The sequence below is a fragment of the Chiloscyllium punctatum genome, chromosome 9 (assembly GCF_047496795.1).
Source record: "Chiloscyllium punctatum isolate Juve2018m chromosome 9, sChiPun1.3, whole genome shotgun sequence".
Lineage (NCBI taxonomy): Eukaryota > Metazoa > Chordata > Chondrichthyes > Orectolobiformes > Hemiscylliidae > Chiloscyllium > Chiloscyllium punctatum.
This window is the reverse complement of record NC_092747.1, coordinates 10,143,098-10,167,675: the sequence shown is the minus strand read 5'-3', so window position 1 is coordinate 10,167,675 and position 24,578 is coordinate 10,143,098. Positions and strand designations below refer to the sequence as shown.

The 24,578-nt window shown below is 42.9% G+C and overlaps 1 protein-coding gene and 1 long non-coding RNA gene across 4 annotated transcripts in view; one reads left to right on the top strand and one right to left on the bottom strand.

Annotated features, from left to right (window-relative positions):
• Nucleotides 1–22,281, bottom strand: part of LOC140481135 (uncharacterized) — a 40,519-nt gene extending 18,238 nt beyond the window's left edge. The window contains exon 1 of the long non-coding RNA XR_011961473.1: nucleotides 22,092–22,281. This is a non-coding gene — a long non-coding RNA (uncharacterized lncRNA). The remainder of the gene's footprint in view (nucleotides 1–22,091) is intronic.
• Nucleotides 21,945–24,578, top strand: part of pak1 (p21 protein (Cdc42/Rac)-activated kinase 1) — a 229,038-nt gene continuing 226,404 nt past the window's right edge. The window contains exon 1 of one of the 3 annotated variants that reach the window (XM_072576856.1): nucleotides 21,945–22,119. The gene's annotated coding sequence lies outside the window, so the exon portion shown is untranslated. Of the gene's footprint in view, nucleotides 22,120–22,198; nucleotides 22,296–24,578 lie in introns of those variants that run through there. The other 2 variants (XM_072576859.1, XM_072576860.1) reach the window with 2 other exon arrangements.

The following is a 24,578-nucleotide window of genomic DNA, read 5'->3' as shown; positions in this document are numbered from 1 at the left end:
TGGGCATAGAAAAGTTGCTTTCATTACAATACTTAGTTTCTTGGCCATTGATATCAGCTCTCACCCTGGCCAACTGGCAGATATAGAGCCCGACTGTTCTTAAAATTGGTGTTTTGTTTAAGGAATCCCAGTATTACTATCCAGCTTCAGGACATCACCTAACTCCAGCCTTTCTTCAGTTCATTTTTAGTCTTTTTCATGAACTGCTGTAGTCCATGTGGTGTAGGTACACTCGCAATATGGTTAGGAAGAATGTTTCAGGATTTTGATCCAAAGACACTGAAGAAATAGTGTTATATTTCAGGTGAGGATGGTGAGTAGCTCAGAGAGGAAATTGCAGGTGGTGGTTCTCCCTGGTATCTGCTTCCCTTGACTTTCTAGATGATAAAGTTCATGGGTTTGGAAGAAGTTGTTGAAGATGAATTACTGCAATACATCTCATAGATGGTACACATACAGCTGGCACTGTGCATCAGTGGTGAAGGGAATGAATAATGTAGGTGGTGAATGAGTTCCCAATCAAGTGTGCCGCTTTATCCGGATGATGTTGAGCGTCTTCAGTGCTAGATTCGTCTAGGCAAGTAGAGGATATCTTATCACATTTCCGAAATATGACTTGTCAATAGTGGAGTGGCTCTGCAGAGTCAGGCGTTATGTTACTTGCCAGAAGTATTGATCTTAAAATTCCTCCTTGCTAAAATCTGGGGGCTTGTACCTAAATTGGGAGAGTCTTCTCATAGACTAGTCAAGCTAGATAATTACCATGCCAGACACTCACTGTTTAAAAGTCAGGGTCACCATTTAAAATAGAGATAAGGTGAATTTTATTCTCTCAGAAGGTTGAGAGTCTTTGAAACTCTCTTACTGACGAGATGGTGGAAGCAAGATTCATGGACATTTTTCAGTCAGATATAGACAGATACTTTTTTTTTGTAAATATTTTATTGAAAAAAAGGTTTTTAGGTTTTTTTACAAAACTAGTTCAAAATATTGTAAGCACTTTACAATATAATAGCAACAATAATCTAAATAAAGAAAACCGGCTACTAATCTGCTCTACAAACTACCAAAACACAAAAGAGGATATAAAAAAAGAAAGCTCTATACATAAAACAGAAACTACAGTGCAGCAAATAATTACCAAAAAAGAAAAAATAAAAAAATAAACATTTAAAATAGAATTATGCCAAGTCATAATAAGATAGCTTAATTTACATTCAATAAAGGTACAACACTCAACACACTCTCATTGCAGCTCCCCATCAGTGGGAGCAATAATGAGTAGACCCATATTTATATGGGATTCTTCCTCCCAGGGGTCCCTGAACCTACAGGCATCATCCTCACAGCCAGACAAAGGCCCTAGATAATTTGGCCGATATATCTACATCTATAACTCAAGAAGGGCCGCCTGTTTTCTGCTGCACTATATTCATAAGGAAGTCCAGGGGAATATGTTCCATAACTATCCGAAGCCAGTTTGAGAGTCCTGGGGGACTTTCCGATATCTAGCTCACTAAAATGTTTTTCCTTGCACAAAAAGAGAAGATAGTAAACAGTTTCTTCCCATGTACATCTAGAGAGAGAAAATTTGGAAAACCCAAAAGGAGAGACACCGGATCCAACCCGATCTCGGTTCCCAAGATCTTTGCCAAGGCATTCGCTACACTGTCCCGGTACCAGCGGATCTCCCAGCATGCCCACAAATGAGTGAGAGTACCGACTTCTATTTTGCACTTAGGGCAAACTGGGTACGCTCCTATCTTAAACTTTGTAAGCCATTCTGGAGCCATGTGGGCCCTATGAAGTATCTTCAATTGAATAGCTTGAGTTCTATTACAGATAGAGATCTTCCTAGCATTTTCCCAGATGTCCTCCCACATCTCTGAGGAGATTTCCACCCCTAATTCTTGAGTCCAGGTTTTATATAGTCGTTCCATGTCCTTCAACACATTATTACCATGCAAGTGATAGAGAGTACTGACCAAGGGGGCACCCACTGACCAAACCACTTTCCTCTCCATATCCAATTTATAAGGGTTAACCATTAATGTGGTCTTTTTTTGTATCATGTCTTGTACTTGAAAATATTGGAAGAGGTCCTTGCTAGGTAGCCCAAACTTCTGACGCAACTGTTTGAAGGACATCATGACCTCCCATCAAATAGGTCTCCCAAGCAGGAGACTCCTCTGGACTCCCAAAGTTTAAAACCAGCGTCTATCAAACCTGGCTGAAATCCCGACATTCCCACTATAGGAATGAAGGGGGAGAATTTCTGTAAATTACCCTCATCCTGTTGCATCATCCTCCAAGCTTTGACTGTGTTTAGGACAATTGGGCTTTTACAATGATCCGTGACAGTTCTCATCTTGTCCATAAACAACGGGTTGATGAGGAGGCATTTTGCCTGGGAAGCCTCGATGTCCAACCAAATTGATCATGGATTACGAGAGGCCCAATCAACCACATATGATAACAAGGAGCTCAGTTGGTACTTCCTAAAGTCCGGAAAATCTAGACCCCCCCTTTCTTGTGAGAGCTGCAGATTATCTAATTTGATAAGGGGCCGTCCATGATGCCAAATAAAGGATTCAAGCCAGGCATAAAGCCTATTAAAGGAAGCATTCTCATGTGCTATAATAGGTGAGGGAGAACATTCATCTTGACCAGAGCTTTTCTTCCCAACCAGGATATCGGAAGATCTTCCTAGCGCCGAAGGTTCTGCCTTATTTTCTCTAACAACTGCACATAGTTAGCTTTATATAGCTGATTGAAAGCTGGGGTAATAAAGATACCTAAGTATAGAAAACCTCCCTGTGACCACAGAAAGGGGAAACGGGTTCCATCTTCAAAGTTGAATATGTTGATAAGACCTCCCAACAGCATGACTTCTGATTTCATGAAATTAATTTTGTACCCTGAAAACCACCAAATAAATTAACTACTTGTATTAAGCAGGGCAAAGATGTCAATGAATCAGTTAAGAAAAGAAGGATATCATCTGCATAAAGAGTAATTTTATGCTTGCCTGATCCTACCTCCGGGGCCGATATATTGGGGTCCATCCGAATGTATGAAGCACAGTCTTCTGGGGTTTTCCCTTTCTTCAGAATGAGACAGATATTTGCTTCTCTCAAAGAGGATGGGAGACTACCCTGACTAAATGAATAGTTGTACATGTCCATAAGTGGTCCAGTCAGTTCATCTATAAACTCCTTATAGAACTCAGTTTGGAATCCATCCGGCCCGGGCACTTTACTGCTCTGGAGCAGCCTCACCACCTCCTGCACTTCCTGAGTTATCAAGGGGGCACTCAAAAAGGACACTTGCTCCGAGGTTACACCCGAGAGGTCCAAGTTCTTACAAAAGGACTCTATCCATTCTCACAGTCCTCCGACCGATATAGCTTAAAATAGAATTTTCTAACTGCTGCATTGATCTTTTTAGGATCACAGGTCAAAGTGCCAGCACTCCCTCTAATAGATGTAATAAATTGGGTAGCCTTCTTCTTTCTGGCAAATTAATCAGGAGCAGGAATAGGGCATTCAGCCCCTTGAGCTATTCTGCCATTCAATAACATCATGCCTGATCTGATTGTAATTTTAATTTCACAATCCTGCCTAATCCAGTAACCATTCATCCACTTGCTTAACAAGTATCTGTCTGGGGATTCAAGATGGCGGTGACCCAGTAGGGGTCTGCTGAGGTCTGCCCAGGACCGAGACAAAGTGGGGCACCTACCCTCCCTTCACCTCTTAAATTACCAAAAACAGTTTTTTTCTCAGCTGCTATAGCCACTTTAACATGACCAAAGGCAAAGGAGCACGGAACTCGCAACTGACAGGGACCCCCCCTGCCACATACCTGCCCAGCTTATCACCGTACTCAAATAATCTCTGCTTTGCAAATAGTATCTCCCTCTTTGCTGTTTGAGTAAGTGCAGCATTCAAAGTAGCCCTGAGGGTTGTATTCCGCTGTAATTTGGTTATGGACGGCCTATCAACATACGCTGACTCAACTGCCTTCAGGCGAGCCTCGAGCAGACATTGTTGTTCTCCCCTCTGTCGTTTCTGGGTCGCAGAATACGAGAGAATCAAGCCCCGTGCATAGGCCTTGCAGTCTCCCACATCACCGACAGGTTGCTGACTGTACCTAAGTTAATATCCCAGAAAGCTTTAAATTCCTGCTAAAAGTATTCTATAAACTTACTATCTTTCAGTAGGAAAGGGTCCATACGCCACCACCAGCCTTAACCTCCATATACATTGCCATGCGATCAGAAACAGCTATATTCCCTATTTTGCAGGACAGTACTGAGTTCAAAAAGGTCAAAGGGACAAAAAACATATCAATTCTGGGATGGCACTTATGTGGGTTAGAATAAAAGGTAAAATCTCTACCCTCAGGGTGAAGACATCTCCACACATTTACCAGTCCCAACTCCCTATTCAAATCCACCAACTGCCTAGATTGCAGAGATATACCCGCAGAGCCCCTAGGCATCCTGTCCACCTCGGGGTCAATGATACGGTTGAAATCTCCCACTATAATTGTATGATGCGTCCCAAGGGCCATCAATCTGGAGAGCGCATCCATTATAAATTTAAAAGAATGTGCCGGAGGGCAATATACATTCAGGATCCTGTACTTCTGGCCATGTATTAGAGCTTTAAGTATTATAAAACGTCCGGACTCATCCTTCACTTGGCTTAACATTTGAAACGAAAGATTCTTCCAAATGAGAATGGCCACTCCTCTACTTTTTGAGTTAAAAGGTGAGAAGAACACCTAGCCAAACCCTCCCTGTTGCAGCTTCAAATGCCCCTTGTCAGTTAGGTGTGTTTCCTGTATTGGGCTACATTGGACCTTCTCTTTTTTAAGACTTGGCAGTATCTTTTTCCTTTTAATTGGTGAGTGACTCCCTTTAACAAGGGGGCATAGCTTTAAATTAAGGGGGGGTAGATATAGGACTGATGTTAGGGGTAGGTTCTTCACTCAGCGAGTTGTAAGTTCATGGAATGCCCTGCCAGTAGCAGTAGTGGACTCTCCCTCTTTATGGGTATTTAAGCGGGCATTGGATAGGTATATGCAGGATAGTGGCTTAGTGTAGGTTAGGGGTGCTTTGATCGGCGCAACATCGAGGGCCGAAGGGCCTGTACTGCGCTGTAATGTTCTATGTTCTATGTTCTATTCCAGGTGCACCATTTAAACGAATGCCTAGTCCTGATGGTCCAGGAGAGTCCGAAATCCCCTCACAAGGAAGAACCCCACTCATAGAGTACTGAGTAAAAACCGTAAACAGTTTACATAGATTTAAAAATACAACCCTTAAAACTACTAAATCAGAACTGCTAAAAACCATTCCTAAGAAATAACAACGTAAAACATAACTAAAAGGAGATTTCCCCCTTGTCCACAGGGAATACTCCTACCATCCAATAATCTCACCATGACTCCTTCAACCTGGAGCCATGCCCTCACCCCAGACATCACAAAGTAAGATAAACAAACACCAATATCTTATAACAAGGAAGTTAAAGGTGGGTGCCCAACTCATCCCTTCCATACTACTACCCTAGGCATTCTTGTCAAAGCAGCAACATGAGATAAAATATATTAAATTATAATCCTGACAGATATTAAAAGAAAAATCAAAAGCACCCCCCAACAACCAGGTAAACCAAGCAGATTACAAATAAAGATAAGAAAAAGAAAGAAAAAAAGGGGGAAGGGTGAAAGAAGGGTAAAATAGAATAATTGTCCATATAATTCAGGCCATTCAGTCTATTTTACAGCGTCCAAAAATTATTTTGCCTTTTCCAGCGATCCAAAGTTAAACACAGACTCTCTGTGGCTGAAGTGCAGTGTTGCCAGATATCTGAAGAAATACTGAATATTCAGATTCCCTCAGACGCTTCTTTACCTCATCAAACACCTTCCTCTTGCAGAAGTCCTGAAAGAGCATTATTCTTGATCCCTTGTACACCACAGCCTGGGGATCCTTCCCCAGTGCTCTGGAAGCCTCCAGCAAAATTTGTTTGTCTCTGTAGTGCTGGAGTTGCATTAGGAATGGGTGGGGGCGATGGTCCGATCTGGGCCTGCGCATTGCGACCTGGTGGGCCCACTCGACCTGCACCCTGCCTACTTCAGACTCCAGCCTCAGCAGTTGTGGGAGCCATTGCTCCAGAAAATTACTGAGCTGGCCTTCTTCCTCCCGTTTGGGTAGTCCCAGCAACCGGATGTTCTTTCAACGACCTTGATTTTCGAGGTTGTCGATCTGCTCCTCCAAGGCCCACACTTGGCACTCCAAGGCCTGGACCTGGCTCACAAAAGATTCTGCCACAGTCTTGGAGGCTGCAGCCCGTTGCTCCACTCCTCCAATATGCTGCCCGAGAGTCTGGATCTCCAGATCATGCTTTTTCAGCATGACTGAGATCGATTCCCACCTGGCCCAGGTCTCTTTTATCAATGCATACAAACTCCAAGATCAAGCTCGCCTCTGACGGTAAGTCCCTTGGGACGGCCACGGATACATCTGTTGCAGTGGCGGAGGTGGGGGTGGTCCCTGTCAGTTGCGAGTTCCGTGCTCCTTTGCCTTTGGTCATGTTAAAGTGGCTATAGCAGCTGAGAAAAAAACTGTTTTTGGTAATTTAAGAGGTGAAGGGAGGGTAGGTGCCCCACTTTGTCTCGGTCCTGGGCAGAGCTCAGCAGACCCCTACTGGGTCACCGCCATCTTGAATCCCCAGACAGATACTTGTTAAGCAAGTGGATGAATGGTTACTGGATTAGGCAGGATTGTGAAATTAAAATTACAATCAGATCAGGCATGATTTTATTGAATGGCAGAATAGCTCAAGGGGCTGAATGCCCTATTCCTGCTCCTGATTAATTTGTTCACGGATGTTAATTGAGCCAGTGAAGGTGCCAGTTTTGTCAGCATCCTCTTACATCCCATTAATGAAACAGTCGCATATATTTTGTTCATTCATAGGATGTGTGGGCATTGCTGATGAGGTCAGCATTCACTGACCATCCCTAATTGCCCAGAGGGCAGTTGAGAATCAATCATACTGCTGTGGGTTAGGAGTCGTATAGAACATAGAACATAGAACAATACAGCGCAGAACAGGCCCTTTGGCCCTCGATGTTGTGCCGACCTGTGAAGGATTCGCAGCTCGTCCTCCTACACTATCCCAAAATCATCCATACACTTATCTAAGGATTATTTAAATCCCCCTAATGTGGCTGAGTTGACTACATTACCAGGTAGGGCATTCCATGCCCTTACCACTCTCTGCGTAAAGGACCTGCCTCTGACATCTGTCTTCAATCTATCACCCCTCAATTTGTAGTTATGCCCCCTCGTGCACGCTGACGTCATCATCCGAGGAAAAACACTTTCACTGTCTACCTATCTAATCCTCTGGTCATCTTGTATGTCTCTATCAAATCCCCTCTTAGCCTTCTTCTTTCCAATGAGAACAGACCCAAGTCTCTCAGCCTCCCCTCATAAGACCTTCCCTCCAGACCATGCAACATCCTGGTAAATCTCCTCTGCTCCTTTTCCAATGCTTCCACATCCTTCCTGAAATATGGCAACCAGAACTGTACACAGTATTCCAAGTGTGGCCGCACCAGCATTTTGTATAGTTGCAGCATGATATTGCGGCTCTGGAACTCTATCCCTCTACCAATGAAACCTAACACACCATATGCCTTCTTAACAGCACTATCCTCCTAGGTGGCAACTTTCAGGGATCTACGTACATGGACTCCAAGATCCCTCTGCACATCCACAATACCAAGAATCTTTCCATTGACCCAGTACTCTGTCTTCCTGTTATTCTTCCCAAAGTGCATCACCTCACATTTAGCTGTAGTGAACTCCATTTGCCACCTCTCAGCCCAATTCTGCAGTTTATCCAAGTCCCCCTGCAACCTGTTATGTTCTTTCAAACTGTCCACTACTCCACTGACTTTAGTGTCGTCCGCAAATTTGCTAATCCATCCACCTATGCCTGATTCTAAGTCATTTATAAAAATGACAAACAGCAGTGGTCCCAAAACAGATCCTTGTTGCACACCACTAGTAACCAGACTCCAGGCTGAATATTTTCCATCAACCAACACTCACTGCCTTCCTTCAGAAAGTCAGTTTCTAATCCAAACTGCTAAATCACCCTCAATTCCATGCTTCTGCATTTTCTCCAACAGCCTACCATGTGGAACCTTATCAAAGGCTTTTCTGAAGTCCACGTCAACTGCCCTACCCTCATCTACAGGCTTGGTCACCTTCTCAAAAAACTCAATGAGGTTTATGAGACACGACCTGCCCTTGATGAAACCATATTAACTATCTGAAATCAAATATGTAGGCCAAATCAGATAAGGATGGCAGTTTTCTTTCCTAAAGAACATGAGTGAACCAGATGGGTTTTTCCTGACAATCAACAATGGTTTCATGGTCACCTTTGGACTTTTAATTCCAGATGTTTTTTCACAAATTCCAGTTCTATTACTTGACATCCTTAAGTAAGGACAGATTGGATTTAATCAGTATTCTTTGCCAATAAAGTATAGGCCATGAGGTGGCAGCACTCACAAAACTAAACTTCTTAATGCACTTATTTTTACATAAAATGGTATGATAACACCAGAGATTATTCTCATCTTTAACTGCCTTTGAGATGGCATTAACTTGCCTTCTTGAATACAACTTGATGGCTTGCTATGATATTTCAGGGGGCAGTTCAGAGCAACCCTATTGTCGTGGGTCTTCAGTCATATCAACCTCATTTAAGAATGCAGCCTACCTCCATGGCACTGCCCTTGTGCAATCTTATACTCAACAGTGGCAGAAATGCTCACTGGTGCTGAAACCTTATATTGCTCTGGCTATAAGTGTCATATTTAAACCCTAGCTGCGCTCCATTCCAAATGCTGCCAGCCTAGTCTGAAGTTTCCACTAGGATTAGTGTGGTGTCCAGAGCCTGGAGGAACATACAATTCTGCAAGGAGACAATGACCTTCGGCTCTGTATAAGGATAAGTATCATCATCTTCTCCCTGTTACTTCACACTCATCTTAACTCTGCTACTTCTCCCACTGCCACCAAGTCACATGGTCTACCAAGCTTACTTTTGCATGCAGCATTTTCCCTCAATGACTCTCACCTATCCCATTTCCCCTATTACAGAGTAGCTCAGTAGGTTTTCAGCTGGTTTGTGATGTTGAGTGACACCAACAGCATGGGTTCAATTCCTATACTGACTGAGGTACCATGAAGGAATCTCCATCTCAAGCTCTCTCCTTGTCTGAGGCAAGTGACTCTCAGTTTAGATGACTACCGTTGAGAGAGCAGACCTATGCACTGGTATGAGTATGGCAACTTTACATTTCACTGGAAGGATTGTACCAGTTTGGAACACTTTTCCACAAACAGTATTTCATTTTAGATTAATCATTGATTTTAAAATTGCTAGGGTTTTGTTAGGTGGGCATTTGGAGATAGGAGAAAGTGAGGACTGCAGATGCTGGAGATCAGAGCTGAAAATGTGTTGCTGGAAAAGCGCAGCAGGTCAGGCAGCATCCAAGGAGCAGGAGAATCGACATTTCGGGTATAAGCCCTTCTTCAGGAATCAGGCATTTGGAGATAGGTCCCAGATGTGAAGGTATTGAAGAATGGAACAGCTTTAAAGAGCTTCATGACTTTCTCCTGGTGCTATGCTATGAACATATGTACAGACATATGAATTAGGAGCAGGAGGCCATCTGACTGTGGCCTCAACTTCACATTACTTGCTACCAACACCCTTGGACACCCCTGATAGTCAAGAAGCTATCTAGCACTGCCTTAAAGATATTCAATGACCCCATCTTCACTGCTGTCTTGGGAAAGAGAGGCTCACAAACCCACACCCCTTTGAGAAAAAAGATTCCTCCTCATCTCTGTCATCAATGGAGGACCCCTTATTTTTAAATTGTGTTCCCTAGTCCCAGTCCCACCCACAAGGGGAAGCATCCTTTCAGCATTCACTCTGTCAAGTCCCCAATATCTTGCCTTCGTCTCATTCTTCTAAACTCCAACGGACACAAGCCTGTTTGTCCAATTTTTCCTGATGACTTAACCTCCTCCTCTTCAGAAGATATTGGATTTGAAACATTACCTTTTTCTCCACTCCACAGATGCTGCCAGACCTGCTGAGTTTCTCTCGCATTTTCTGTTTTTATTACTTTCCTATCTATTTTTGTGTGAGTGGAAAATTTTGCAGGGATACATTTGGTCTCTTCATAAGAACATGACATAAGAACACAAGAACGAGCAGCATAATTTATACAAATTATACATAATTGAGCCTCCAGCAGTTGATCCATGTGGTACACAACTAATCATATACTGCCTGTTCAAAAACCTTCCAATTATGTCAACCCTATGTTTCCTATTTGCTTTTTCTCCCCACAGTAATATTTTACTGTCTACCGTGAGCTCTCATTTTGCATAGTAACTTTTGAAATGGCACTTTGACTAATGCCTTCTGGAAATCTAAATACAGTATATCTACTAGTTGCCCTTTATTGGCCCTGCTTGTAACTTCCTCAGAGAACTCTAATAAATTAATCATGCTTTATTTCCCCTTCACATGTTGACTCTTCTTTAACTCCTTTCATTTTCTTCAGATCAAAGGTGTGGCTGTGGGTATCTGCATTAGCCCCAGTTACATTGTCTCTTTATGGGGCCCAAGGTACATTCCTTGTTCCGATCCTACTCACGTCCCTCCCCACGGCTCTTTATCCAGCACATCAATGAAATCATTGGTGCTCCTTCCCTCTCATCTGAAATTGGAAAGATTTCCAATTTTCAATTTACAATCTACACTCATCTTCACCTCATCCATCTCTGACTCCTTCCTTTCTTCCTAAATATGTCTGTTTCTGTTTCTGGGGATGGACTGTCTACTAATATACAAACCCACTGACTTCCACAATTACCTGTACAGGGCTATAAAATCTCACACCCTGCTTTCTATAAAGACCTCATTCCATTTGCCCAGTTTCTCCATCTCCATCACATTGTTCTACAGAAGGTCCTTAAAAATAGAATTATAGAATCATACAGTACAGAGGAGGCCCTTTGGCCCATTACATTTATACTGACAAAAATCCACTACTACATAGTCCCACTTTCCCACAGTAGGCCCATTACTTCGCATTTTATGACACTTCAAGTGCTCATTTATGAGTTTACCTGCCTCAACTACACTCCCAGGCAGTGCATTCTAGACTTCCCTACGACTCTCTGGGTAAAACATGTTTTCCCAAATTGCCTCTAACCCTGTTTTCCAGGCTCAGAAAATGCTGCAGAAACTGAGCAGGTTTAGCAGCATCTGTGGATGTCCACCTTTTTCCTCAACTGAGGATTCCCAGCCACTATGGTTGACAGGGCCTTTAGTTATGTCCAACCAAATTCTTGCATTTCTGCCTTCACCTCTTCTCTTCTCTCTCACAACAATTATAGGGTTCCCCAGTCCTCACTTGCCACCCCACAACAACTGCATTCAAAGGATTGCAAGGCATCATTTCAGCCACCTCCAGTGGGATGCCATCACCAGAGTCAAATTCCCTTCCCCTCCCTTGTCAACATTCTGCAGGGATAGTTCCCTCTGGAACATGTTAATTGACTCCTTCTCCACTCCCAACACCTCCCTACACCGCCACGGCACCTTGCTATGCCATTGCAGGAAGTGTACTATCTGCCCATTCATTTCCTCCCTCCTCACTGAACCAAGGCTTCAGACACACCTTCCAGATAGATGAAGCAGTGATTTACCTTCACTTCATTCAATCTCATCTACTGCACTCACCGCTCACAACTTGGTCTCCTCTACACTAAAGAGACAAAATGAAGCTGGGCAATTACTTTGCAGAACATCGAAATTCCATTGGTAAAAAGGACCCCAAGGTTCCAGTTCCCTGCCACTTCAACACACCACTGAGTTGTCTGGCCATAATTTCTATCTCGAGGCTGTGAATGCTCTCCTGAACCCCACCCCCCAAGCCTTGTCATCACATGGGCTATTTTCAGCACAGCAAACCCATGTTCTCCTATGAATGGTGCTCATTATCAGTGGTTCTTATTTCCTGGTATACCATTATCCATTCCATAATTTGTTTAACTGTGTATCTCCGCCTATCCACTCACTCCTTCAAGCACTCCTCCTCAACCTCTGTCTTCAGCATAGATTACCACTTTTCTCCCCTCCTACTAGAGTCATAGAGATGTACAACACAGAAGCAGACCCTTCGATCCAACTCATCCATGCTGACCAGATAACCTAATCCAATCTAATCTCATTTGCCAGCACTTGGTCCATATCTCTATAAATCCCTCCTACTCATATATCCATCCCAATGCCTTTTAAATATTGTAATTGTACCACCCTCCACCACTTCCTCTGGCAGCTCATTCCATTCAGACTCCACCCTTTACATGAAAACATTGCCCATTAGGTCCCTTTTAAATTTTTCCCCTCTCACCCTGAACCTATGTCCTGTGGTTCTGAACTCCCCCATCCCAAGGAAAATACCTTGTCTATTTACGCTTTCCATGACCCTCATGATTTTATAAACCTCTATAAGGTCAGCCCTCAGTCTCCGACACTCCAGGGAAAACAGCACCAGCCTATTCAACCCCTCCCTTTAGCTCAAATCCTCCAACCTTGGCAACATTCTTATAAATATTTTCTGAACCCTTTCAAGTTTCACATTATCCTTCCAATAGGAAGGAGATCAGAATTGCACACAATATTCCAAAAGTGGCCTCACCAATGTCCTGTACAGTCGCAACATGACCTCCTAACTCCTGTACTTAATACTCTGATCAATAAAAGAAAGCATACCAAATGTCTTCTCCACTATCCTATCTACCTGCGACTGCATGTCTCAAGGCAACCTTTGTGTGTAGCTGCAGGAGATGGGGGGGATACTAAACGAGCAATTTGCATCAGTGTTTACTGTGGAGAAGGACATGGAAGATATAGAATGTGGTGAAATAGATGGTGACATCTTGAAAAATGTCCATATGAACTTTCACTCCAAGATCTGTACAGGGCCCTGGTGAGACCACACCTGGAGTACTGTGTACAGTTCTGGTCTCCAAATTTGAGGAAAGACATTCTGGCTATTGAGGGAGTGCAGCGTAGGTTTACGAGGTCAATTCCTGGAATGGCAGGATTGCCTTACACGGAAAGACTGAAGCGACTGGGCTTGTATACCCTTGAGTTTAGAAGACTGAGAGGGGATCTGATTGAAACGTATAGGATTATGAAAGGATTGGACACTCTGGCAGGAGGAAACATATTTCCGCTGATGGGGGAGTGCCGAACCAGAGGACACAACTTAAAAATACGGGGTAGACCATTTAGGACAGAGATGAGGAGAAACTACTTCACCCAGAGAGTGGTGGCTGTGTGGAATGCTCTGCCCCAGAGGGCAGTGGAGGCCCAGTCTCTGGATTCATTTAAGAAAGAATTGGATAGAGCTCTTAAAGATAGTGGAGTCAAGGGTTATGGAGATAAGGCTGGAACAGGATACTGATTGGGAATGATCAGCCATGATCATATTGAATGGCGGTGCAGGCTCAAAGGGCTGAATGGCCTACTCCTGCATCTATTGTCTATTGTCTATTGTCTATTATCTCTTTGTTTAGCAACACTCCCCAGGACCTTACCATTAAGTGTGTAAGTCCTGCTTTGATTTGCCTTTCAAAAATGCAGCACATCACATTTACCTAAGTTAAACTCCATCTGCCACTCCTCAGCCATTAGCCCATCTGATCAAGATCCTGTTGTAATCTGAGATAACTTTCTTTGCTGTCCAATACGCCTCCAATGTTGGTGTCATCTGCCAACTTACTATGTTCAGATCCAAATCAGCACCAATTCTTGTGGCACACCATGGGTCACAGGCCTCCAGTCTAAAAAGCAACCCTCTACCACCACCCACTGTCTTCTACCTTTGAGCCAGTTTTGTATCCAAATGGCGAGTTCTCCCTCTTTTCCATGAGGTTTCTAGGGTTAAAAGGAACAAAGGATATGGGGAAAAAGTGGGAACGAGGACTGAATTCGATGCTCAGCCATGACCATAATGAGAGATGCAGCTCTCTCAAGGGGCCAGCAACCATTAATTCTATGAGTTTTAAAATAGTGATGGAATAGGATAGACTGGATCTAAAAGTTGAAGTTCTAAATTGGAGGAAGGCTTATTTTGATGGTATTAGCCAAGAACTTTCTAAGACTGATTGGGGACAGATGTTCACAGATAAAGAGATGGCTGGAAAATGGGAAGTCTTCAGAAATGAGATAATGAGAGTCCAGATTCAGTATGTTTCTGTTAGGGTGAAAGAAATGAGATAATGAGAGTCCAGATTCAGTATATTCCTGTTGGGTGAAAGGAAAGGCTCGTCAGTGTAGGGAATGATGGATGACTAGAGAAATGGAGGGTTTGGTTAAGAAAAAGAAGGAAGCATATGTCAGGTATAGACATATGTCAGGAGAGATCGAGTGCATCCTTAGAAGAGTATAAAGGCAGTATGAGTATACTTAAGAGAGAAATCAGCAGGGCAAAAAGGAGACATGAGATAGCTTTGGCAAGTAGGATTAAGGAGAATCCAATGGGGTTTTACAAATACATTAAGGACAAAAGTGTAATGAGGGAGCAAATAGGGTCCCTCAAAGATCAGCAAGGCAGCCTTTGTATGGAACAAGTATTTGCATCAGTATTTACTGTGGAGAAGGGCATGGAGGATATTGAATGTGGAGAAAGTGACATCTTGAAAAATGTCCATATTATAGATGAGGAAGTGCTGGATGTCTTGAAATGCATAAAGTTGAATAAATCCCCAGGACCTGATCAGGCGTACCCTTGAACTCTGTAGGAAGCTTGGGAAGTGATTGCTGAGCCCCCTGCTGAGATATCTGTATCATCGATAATCACAGGTAAGCTGCCAGAAGTATGGTGGTTGGCTAATGTGGTACCATTATTTCAGAAAGGTGGTAAGGACAAGCCAGGGAACTATAGACCGGTGAGCCTGATGTTCCTGGTGGACAAGTTGTTGGAATGAATCCTGAGGGACAGGATTTATACATATTTGGAAAGGCAAGGACTGATTCGGGATAGTCAACATGGCTTTGTGCGTGGGAAATCATGTCTCACAAACTTGATTGTGTTTTTTGAAAAAGTAACAAAGAGGATTGATGAGGGCAGAGCGGTGGATGTGATCTATATGGACTTCAGTAAGGCATTCAACAAGGTTCCCCATGGGAGACTGGTTAGCAAGGTTAGATATTATGGAATACGGGGAGAACTAGCCATTGGCATACAGAACTGGCTCAAAGGTAGAAGACAGAGGGTGGTGGTGGAGGATTGATTTTCAAACTGGAGGCCTGTGACCAGTGGATTGCCACAAGGAGTGGTGCTGGATCCACTACTTTTTGACATTTATATAAATGATTTGGATATGAACATAGGAGGTATAGTGGATAGCGAAGAGGGTTACCTCAGATTACAACAGGATCTTGATCCAATGGGCCAATGGACTGAGAAGTGGCAGATGGTGTTTAATTTAGACAAATGAGAGGTGCTGCATTTTGGGAAAGCAAATCTTAGTAGGACTTATACACTTAATGGTAAGGTCCTAGGGAATGTTGCTGAACAAAGAGACCTTGGAGTGTAGGTTCATTGGTCCTTGAAAGTAGAGTTGCAGGTAGATAGGATAATGAAGAAGGTGTTTGATATGCTTTCCTTTATTGGTCACAGCATTGAGTACAGGAGTTGGGAGGTCATATTGTGGATGTACAGATGTTGGTTAGGCCACTTTTGGAATATTGCTTGCAAATCTGGTCTCCCTCCTATTGGAAATTTGTTGTGAAACTTGAAAGGGTTCAGAAAAGATTTACAAGGATGTTGCCAGGGTTGGAGGATTTGAACTATTGGGAGAAGTTGAACAAGCTGAGGCTGTTTTCTCTGGGGCATCAAAGGCAGAGGGGTGACCTCATAAAAGTTTATAAAATCATGAGGGGCATGGATAGGATAAGTAGACAAAGTCTTTTCCCTGAGGTGGGGGAGTTCAGAACTAGACGGCATAGGTCTAGATTGAGAGGGGAAAGACATAAATGGGATCTAAGAGGCCCATACCCATAGGGAGGGCCTCAACCAGGACCTTGGGTTCATGTCACACTACAGGTAACCACACACACACATACACACAGACACATGTATACACAGACACTCACACACACTCCCACACTCACACATACATCCTCTCATAGACTTAGACCACTTTACACTCTCACACATACACACACATATACACTCTCTCTCACAGACACTCACAACCCCCACCCCAGACACACACACACACTCCTACAGACAGACACAATCCCACACTCACACATGTACCCTCTCACAGATTTGACACTTTACACTCACATACACACACACATATACACTCTCCCTCACACTCACAACCCCCCACCTCAGGCAGACACACACACACAAAAACCCACATGCAAACATATACATACACGTTTGTGGGGTGAATTTGTACTTGCAGAGTTACATTGTACTTGCTCAAAAACTGCATGAATCCATGTAAGACTCTGTTAACTCACTTTTTAGATTAGAATCAGTCTAAACATTATGGCACAAACAGGGAACATAGGGGGCTAAAACACATTATCTGGCTGATACCAATTGTTACAGTTAACCTGAGTTAACTTTTAAAAAAGGTTTTGTGATTTACATGTGAAAGAAGTGAAACTCTCATGGTCATTCTAACAGATGAAAGACTCAACAAATAATCAAGGTATTTTTCAATGTATAATTTCAGTTACATCACACTGTAAACGTTTGCTATAAATTCTGTGTCTTACAATTGTGTACTTCACAACCACCTGATGAAGGAGCGGCGCTCTGAAAGCTAGTGCTTCCAATTAAACCTGTTGGACTATAACCTGATGTTGTGTGATTTTTGTACATCCCAGTCCAGCACCGGCATCTCCAAATCATGACCTAAGGGGCAACTTTTTAATGCAGAGGGTAGTGCTTGTATGGAATGAGCTGTCGGAGGGAGTGGTGGAGGCTGGTACAATTGCAATATTTAAAAGGCATCTGGACGGGTATATGAATAGGAAGGGTTTACAGGGATATGGACCAAGTGCTGGTAAATGGGACCAGATTAGGTTGGGATATCTGATTGGCATGGACTAATTGGACCAAAGGGTCTGTTTCTGTGCTGTACATCTCTATGACTACGACTATGACCTGCTGAGTTTCTCTAGCATTTCTATTTTTATGCCAAGTTGATTTCTAAATGTCCTGCTATAACCTCGATTGACTTATTCTTAGTCTGAGAAATTGTTTGTTGAAGAAAATAAAATTTGCAAGTCCCTCATGTATATGCGTATGCTGTTTACATTTCCTCCTCCAGTAACACAGTTTTGGACAATTTTACAAATCATTACACCCTCTGGACATGGTCTCAGGATAACATCTTAGCCAAAACAAGGTAAATTTGAAAAAGAAGCAACACCTCAGCACTAAATGCAGGCTGAAAAAATATAACTGTTGGCGATTTTAAAAATAGAACTATTGGAAAATACTCTGCAAATTTACTGAAGAAAGTCACATGTTGCCAAAATTTGGCATTCTTCTTTTGTATTTGGATATGGTTGTTGCTGGCTGGACCAGCATTTATTGCCCTTGAGAAGATAGTGAAGAAATGACTTCTTGAATCATTGCTAGTCTTGAGGTGTAGACCTGATTGGCAGGGAATTTAAGGATTTTGACCCAGTAACAGTGAAGGAAGAGCAATATAGGTCTAAATCAGCATAGTGTTTGATTGGTGGAGAACTCATAGGAACAGGAATTGGCCATTCAGCCCCTTGGGCCTGCTCCCCATTCAATAATGTGGAGATACACCATGATCTTTTGCTATAAATTCAGTGTCCTATGATCCTACTCCACAAACTACCTGATGAAGTAGCAGCACTCCGAAAGCTTGTACTTCCAAATAAACCTGTTGGACTATAACCTGGTGTTGTATGATTTTTAACTTTGGCCATTTAGTGAGATCATGGATCTTCTGTGATTTAACTCCATATGCCTGCCTTTGGCCCATATCCCTCGGTACTCTTGCTTAATAAAAATTTGTCTATCTCAGATTTAAATCTAATAGCTGAATTAGCATCAACTGCCGCTTAAGAAAGAGAGTTCTAAACCTCTTTGCATGTAGAAGTGCTTTCAACCATCTCTCCTGAATGGCCAACTCTTAATTTTTAGAATATGCCACCTGGTTCTAGAATCTTCAACTAGCAGAAGTAGTTTGTCTTTACTTACCCTGTTTTTCCCTGTTAGAATCCTGAAAACCTCAATTAGATCACCCTGATCCTCTAAATTCTACAGAATATAGGCTTAATTTATCTAATCTCTCCTCATAACTTAACCCCTGAAGTACAGGCATCATCCTTGGAAACATGCATTGACTAGGTCCAAAACATCCTTTCTCAGGTGTGGAGGCCAGATCTGCTCACAGTAATCTAAATGGGTCTCACTAGGGTTTTATATAACTACAGCGTAACATCTGCTCCTTATACGTCAGCCTTTTCAATATGAAGGCCAACACTACATTGGCTTTATTGACTATTTTCTGCACTTGTTCATGGCATTTTAAAAAGCTATGCACCTGAACCTCCAACTCCTGTTGGATGTCCTCTTTATTTAACCTTGTGCCTTAAAAAAAACCTCGATCTATCCATTTTTCAGTCCAAACTGGTGGTGGTATCACATGTATCTGTTTATCCTGATGAGGGCAATAAAAAGCTTTGGTAATGTGTCTCTCTTTACAACAACCTTCAGGTTCTGAGTGAAGTTAAAAATCACACCACACCAGGTTATAATCCAACAGGTTTATTTGGAAGCACTAGCTTTCGGAGCGCCGCTCTTTCATCATGTAACTGTGAAACGGGATCATAAGATCCCTGTGTTTTATGATCCTGTTCCACAGCTGCCTGATGAAGGAGCAGTGCTCCGAAACCTCGTGCCTCTGTTGGACTATAACCTGGTGTCCACTCCAGTCCAAAGCCAGCTCCTCCACATCACAGGTTCTGAGCGACTAACTGTAAAGTTAACAGAATTGACTGGCTTATACAAGAGCTCAACAGGGGGCAGTATTTGCCAAGACTAAAACGTGGGGAATTTGGAAATCCGTCTTAATGTCAGCATTTCTATTAAACATTCTCCCTATGAGAAGTAATGAGAAAAACAATTTACATGAAAGTTATTTGAACTATATATATTTTTACCTTTCCATCAGGAAGGACTTGGTTTTTCTACTATGTCTTGCAGAACATCATCCCAATTTCCTTTATGAACAACAAGGTATATTTGAAGGCCTGTTTACATCACTTGTGCTGTGGTATAAATAACTGAACTGAAACCATTATGCACAGGTAGCTCCCACAAACTGTAGTTTGTCTCAAGCGATGTCTCCACGCTTCAGGCTCACTGCCTTTATTCCTGATGAAGGGCTTTTGCCCGAAACGTCGATTTCGCTGCTCGTTGGATGCTGCCTGAACTGCTGTGCTCTTCCAGCACCACTAATCCAGATGTTGGTTAAGTGCTGAGTCGTGAGGGTGAACACATAATATACTCGTAAAATACTGAACACAAAAGACAGTGAAAGTGAGTTCTTGAATATTTTTAAGACAGAAGTAGGTAGATTCTTGATAAGCAAAGGGATGACATTTTATCCAGAGTAGGTGGGAATATGGGACAATCAGATCAGAAACAATCTTATTGAATGGCAGAACAGGCTCGAGGCATGAATGGCCTACACTTGTATGGTCATATATAGCACATGCTAGAAGTTGAAAATGAAAACGAAATATGTTGGAAACACACCAGGCCAGGCAACTTTAGTGGAACAAAACAGTTATACATCAGGTTGGTAACTACTGCTCAAAGAGATCTTCTAGGATGAACTCCCCAGTTCCTTTGCAAAATAGTACCAAGGTATCTGTCAGGTTCACAAGAGAGCAGATAGCGCATTGATTTGATATCTGATCTGAAAGATAACACCTTCCACATTACCTGTCGGCTGAAAAGTCAGCCTAGACACTTTGGGTATAGAAGCAAAAAGTGATCCTCATTCAAGAAGGATTTTTATCTGTTGTACAGTCATGGCAAGAACCTGCATCTATATATTTTTTAAAAACAAGGTGAGACTGTTGCATGACAGCTACCAGATAGTTCTGGATGACCAGGACACTGTCCTGCTTTGGCTGCCCTAGGTGCATTGGAAGGATTTGTAAACTGATACTCAAACCTATTTGGTCTGGCAGGAATATACCATCATCAGCCATCAAGCCCTGGAGTATGACTTGACACTGGAGCTTCTAGCTCAGAAGCAGGGAGGTCAGCAGTGCAGAATGTGGTTTTTGTCTAACTGATTTCAAATGCAGATTCGAACCAGCCAACCAACTAGCTACTGGAAAACTGACTTGGACCTACAGCATCCAACAATAGCCCAGCTCTGCTGACCATTGCTCCGTCCCGCAGATCTTCCACCGTGATGATGCAGGGTTATCGATGAAATGTCAACTCTGTTGCTTTCTCAATACATGTTGCCTGACGTAGTGATGAATTCTGTTCCAAACTGTTCTCACATCAAATTTTAATTTTTTTATTCACATGTGCTGGCCAGCATTTATTGGCCATCCCTTGTTTCCCTTCACAAGATGGTGGTGAGGTGCAAAATCATGAAGGGTATAGACAGGGTAGATAGAGATAAGTTTTTTCCCAGGGTGAAGGATTCAATGGTGAGAGGTCATGCTTTCAAGGTAAGAGGTCAAAAGTTTAAGGGGGATAGATGCAGCAAGTACTTTACACAGAAGTTGGGTAGATGCCGGCAACACATTGCCAGCAGAGGTAGTAGAGGCAGTTATGGTAAATTCACTTAAGATGCATCTGGACAGATGCATGAGTAGGTGGGGAGCACAGGGATACAGATGCTTAGGAATTGGGAGACAGGTTTAGACAGTGGATTTGGATCAGGTCAGGCTTGGAGGGCTGGAGGGCCTGTTCCTGGGCCGTAAATTTTCTTTGTTCTTTGCTTTCTTGAACCACTACAGTTCATCTTTTGTAGCTTGATCCACAATGATATTAAGGAAAGAATCCCAGGATTTTGACCCAGTGATTTTTAAGGAACAGGAATAAATTTATGAATCAGGATGGTGCATGGCTTAGAGGGGAACTTGCAGGTGATGGTTTTACCACGTATCTGTTGCCCTTGTCCTTCTAGCGGTCATGGGCTTTGAAGGAACAAGCACAGACTGTTCTGAAGGAGGGTCACTGGACCCGAAATGTGAACAGAAATTACTGGAAAAGCTCAGTAGGTCAGGCTGCAGCCGTGTAGAGAAATCAGAGTTAATGTTTCAGGTCCAGTGACCCTTCTTCAGAATTGAGGTGGACCCCAAACGTTAACTCTTGATTTATCTCCACAGCTGCTGCCTGACCTGCTGAGCTTTGTTTTTGTTTCTGATTTTCAATGTCTGCAGCTCCTTGGTATTTTTGTAGGTTTTGGAGGTGCAGTTTAAGGATCTTTGGCAAATTTCTGCAGTGTTCTGGTTTTACCCTAAATCCTTTCAGAGAGGAACAGTTTTAAAACACACCCACTGCCATGGCCCTTTAAGGAATTGCAATGATGTAATGCACTGAGATCATGAAGGGAAGCCACTTCCGGTCCACACGTCAATCAAACCTGAGCGACGCGGGGGTGTGGCTGGCCTTTGACTGACGTATGCTGCAGCCAATTGAACCCGGAGTTAGGATCGTTGTGTCCAATAGGAGGCAGGGGCACGTGGGGCGGACCTAGGCAGGTTAGGTTGAGCCGACCGGCCTGAGAACGGGAGGAATAGCGGCCGGCCAGTTGGGGAGGGAGGGCTAGAGATAGACAGCAGGCAAGCAAGCAAGCAGCGCCACCAGAATCACAGCAACATCGTGGGAGAATAAATTTGGAGGTGAACGAGCCCACTTACCCAGCTTCTCGTCAGCGGGCGGCGGGAGGTGAGGAACGTGTTTTTTCGCTTCCCTCCTTCACCCTAACTAATTTCGAAAGGCACATTCGAACCGTCCAACCAAGCAACCGTCCAACCAAGCGACGTTGGTGAACCGGCCCCGCCTCGCGCCTGCTGGCGACCGTCTCCGGGACAACCGCGCGCTCCTTGGGAGCCGTCGCCAGGGTAACGGCACGCTCCTGGCAACCATCACTGGGCAACCGCGCGCGGTCACTTCCACCCCTTTTCCCCCTTCCCCGTTCCTTGGCGACTGTCACCATGGAAACGGCGCGCGGGCCGCCATCGTGCGCTTCTCTAAACCATTGCTGTTCGGCCCACCCCTGCTGTACTAACCCTTCGATGGAGTTATCCAATTTGTCCTGGTCTCCCTGTTCTTCCTACATGGCCATTTTCTTTTGACCCACTCATTTGTGAATTTATCCCGTTTCTTTATAATTTTACGGGAAAAATCCTTTCACCATTCTCTTTTTTGTTGAATTTTTAAGTTGTCAATTGTTCAGGTGTCAAATCCGTGCCTCATGCTTAATCATCATTCTTACTCCTGGAGGCGCTTTCTCCTTATTGCCTCTGTAAAAACTATTTAATAACTTTTATATTTCTGCTGGCTGCATCTACTCAGGCATGCAATCATAGTTTCTCCAGTTATTCCACAGAACTAGATTCACTGATTTGGTCGCATTCCTCTACATATTCTTAACCTGACCAACAAACTCAACATTCGTCTGTACCTGTGTTTTTGTTTTTGCTGCTGTTTACCTGTTATTTACTTATCTACGCTACTTAACTCTGTGATCTGCCTGTATTGCTCACAAGACAAAGCTTTTCACTGTGCCACTGTACGTGTGACAATAAATTCAATTCCATTCAATTCAATTCAGTTCTCCGAAGCCTTGGTGCCTTTCCTAAAGTGCGGTCCTTGGATTTGCTGAACAGAGTACCGTAGCCCTACCTAACCAGTGATTTATAAAAGATTTTATGTAATGTCTTTGATCGCATGTTTTTGTTCAAACAGCTTGGCCATTTGTCCTGAATTTCATTTGAAATGGCACTGTTTTGGTTTGTGGCAAGTTACAATAGCTACAGTACAGAAGTAGGCTATGTAGCTTGGTAGTGCTCGCCTGCCTTTTCCAAAGTAGCCCTGCAAATAGTATCTGAACAGGAACAAACCTATTCCAATATGAAATGGACAATTTGAACGTGCCTCTGCCACACTCGGATGGTGACTTCTAGGTTGTTTTATTTTTCTTCCAACATGCATAATTGATTTATGAGGTTACAATTAGTTTCATGGTCTAATATTTTTGGGTGAATGTACATATTCAAATATATTGCTGGCTCCCATATTAAGGTCTGTTCCAGAGTGCTGATTGTGATTTTATTGATTTGCTGAGCCCATCTTTTTGTAGTTGGAAAGTAAAACTCTTCTTGATGTGACTGTTATTAATTGATGATACAGTACTCTGGTTCCAGACACATTGCTGCACAACATGCTGTGGTACCTCATCCATTTGTGTCCCACACCCCCTTGCTACATGACTTTGAATGCCATTAGTGGAGAGCATCTTCACAGTTAAGAATGTTAACATTTTTCAGGGTGAAGCCTTGAAATGTCTCAATGTTTGGACCGTTTGATTTTTCTTTTATTCTTTTTTCCTTTTTTTTCTCTGATGAATGAAACTACAAAATAATGTCCCTTTTGTCACTTGTTTTACACTCTTGAATTCTTTAGATGGGGACATTGTTATAGCAAATATGCAAGTCCAGATTTCGCAGTTAGTTAATTGTCTGCCACTTTGCATTATTAATGTATTGGGGGAGGATGGACTAGTGAATCCTTTCTATTGTGACAGATAATGCAGCTACTTCTGTAGATGCTCTCCTGCCAAATCTCATTCACTTCAATAAGATTCACTCTGTCACTTTTTAAATGATTTGCTGCTTTTGAATTGAATTTGTATCTGTTATCATATGGCACAGAAGGAAGCCATTCACTCTTTAAAAGGCTATCTAACTAGTCTCACTTCCCTGCTCTATTCCTGAAGCCTTACATTTTTTATTTTTGAAGTATTTATCCAATACAAAGTTGAAAATTGCCATTTAGTCTGCTTCCAGTCTACTGTCATTGCTTGGATCACTGTTTTCCACCATTGTGATATATGATCTCTGTCTCAACCTTTATGCAAACATATGATTAGGAGCAAGAGTACATCCCTCAGCTGGTCATGTCTGCTCTGCCAGTTAATAGTTCTGATTTGCTCCACCTTCCCTGAATAATGTCTCTTTTCCCCCCTACCCTGCTTCCCCTTACCCTGAACAACCTATCCACCTCTGTCCTAAGAAGTTTCAGAAACTCTCTTCCTTGAAAAGCTATGGAAGGAGACTTCCAAAAACCCATGAGTTAAAGAGAAAATATTTCTCCTTGTCTCTATCTTAAAGGGGTGGCATGGT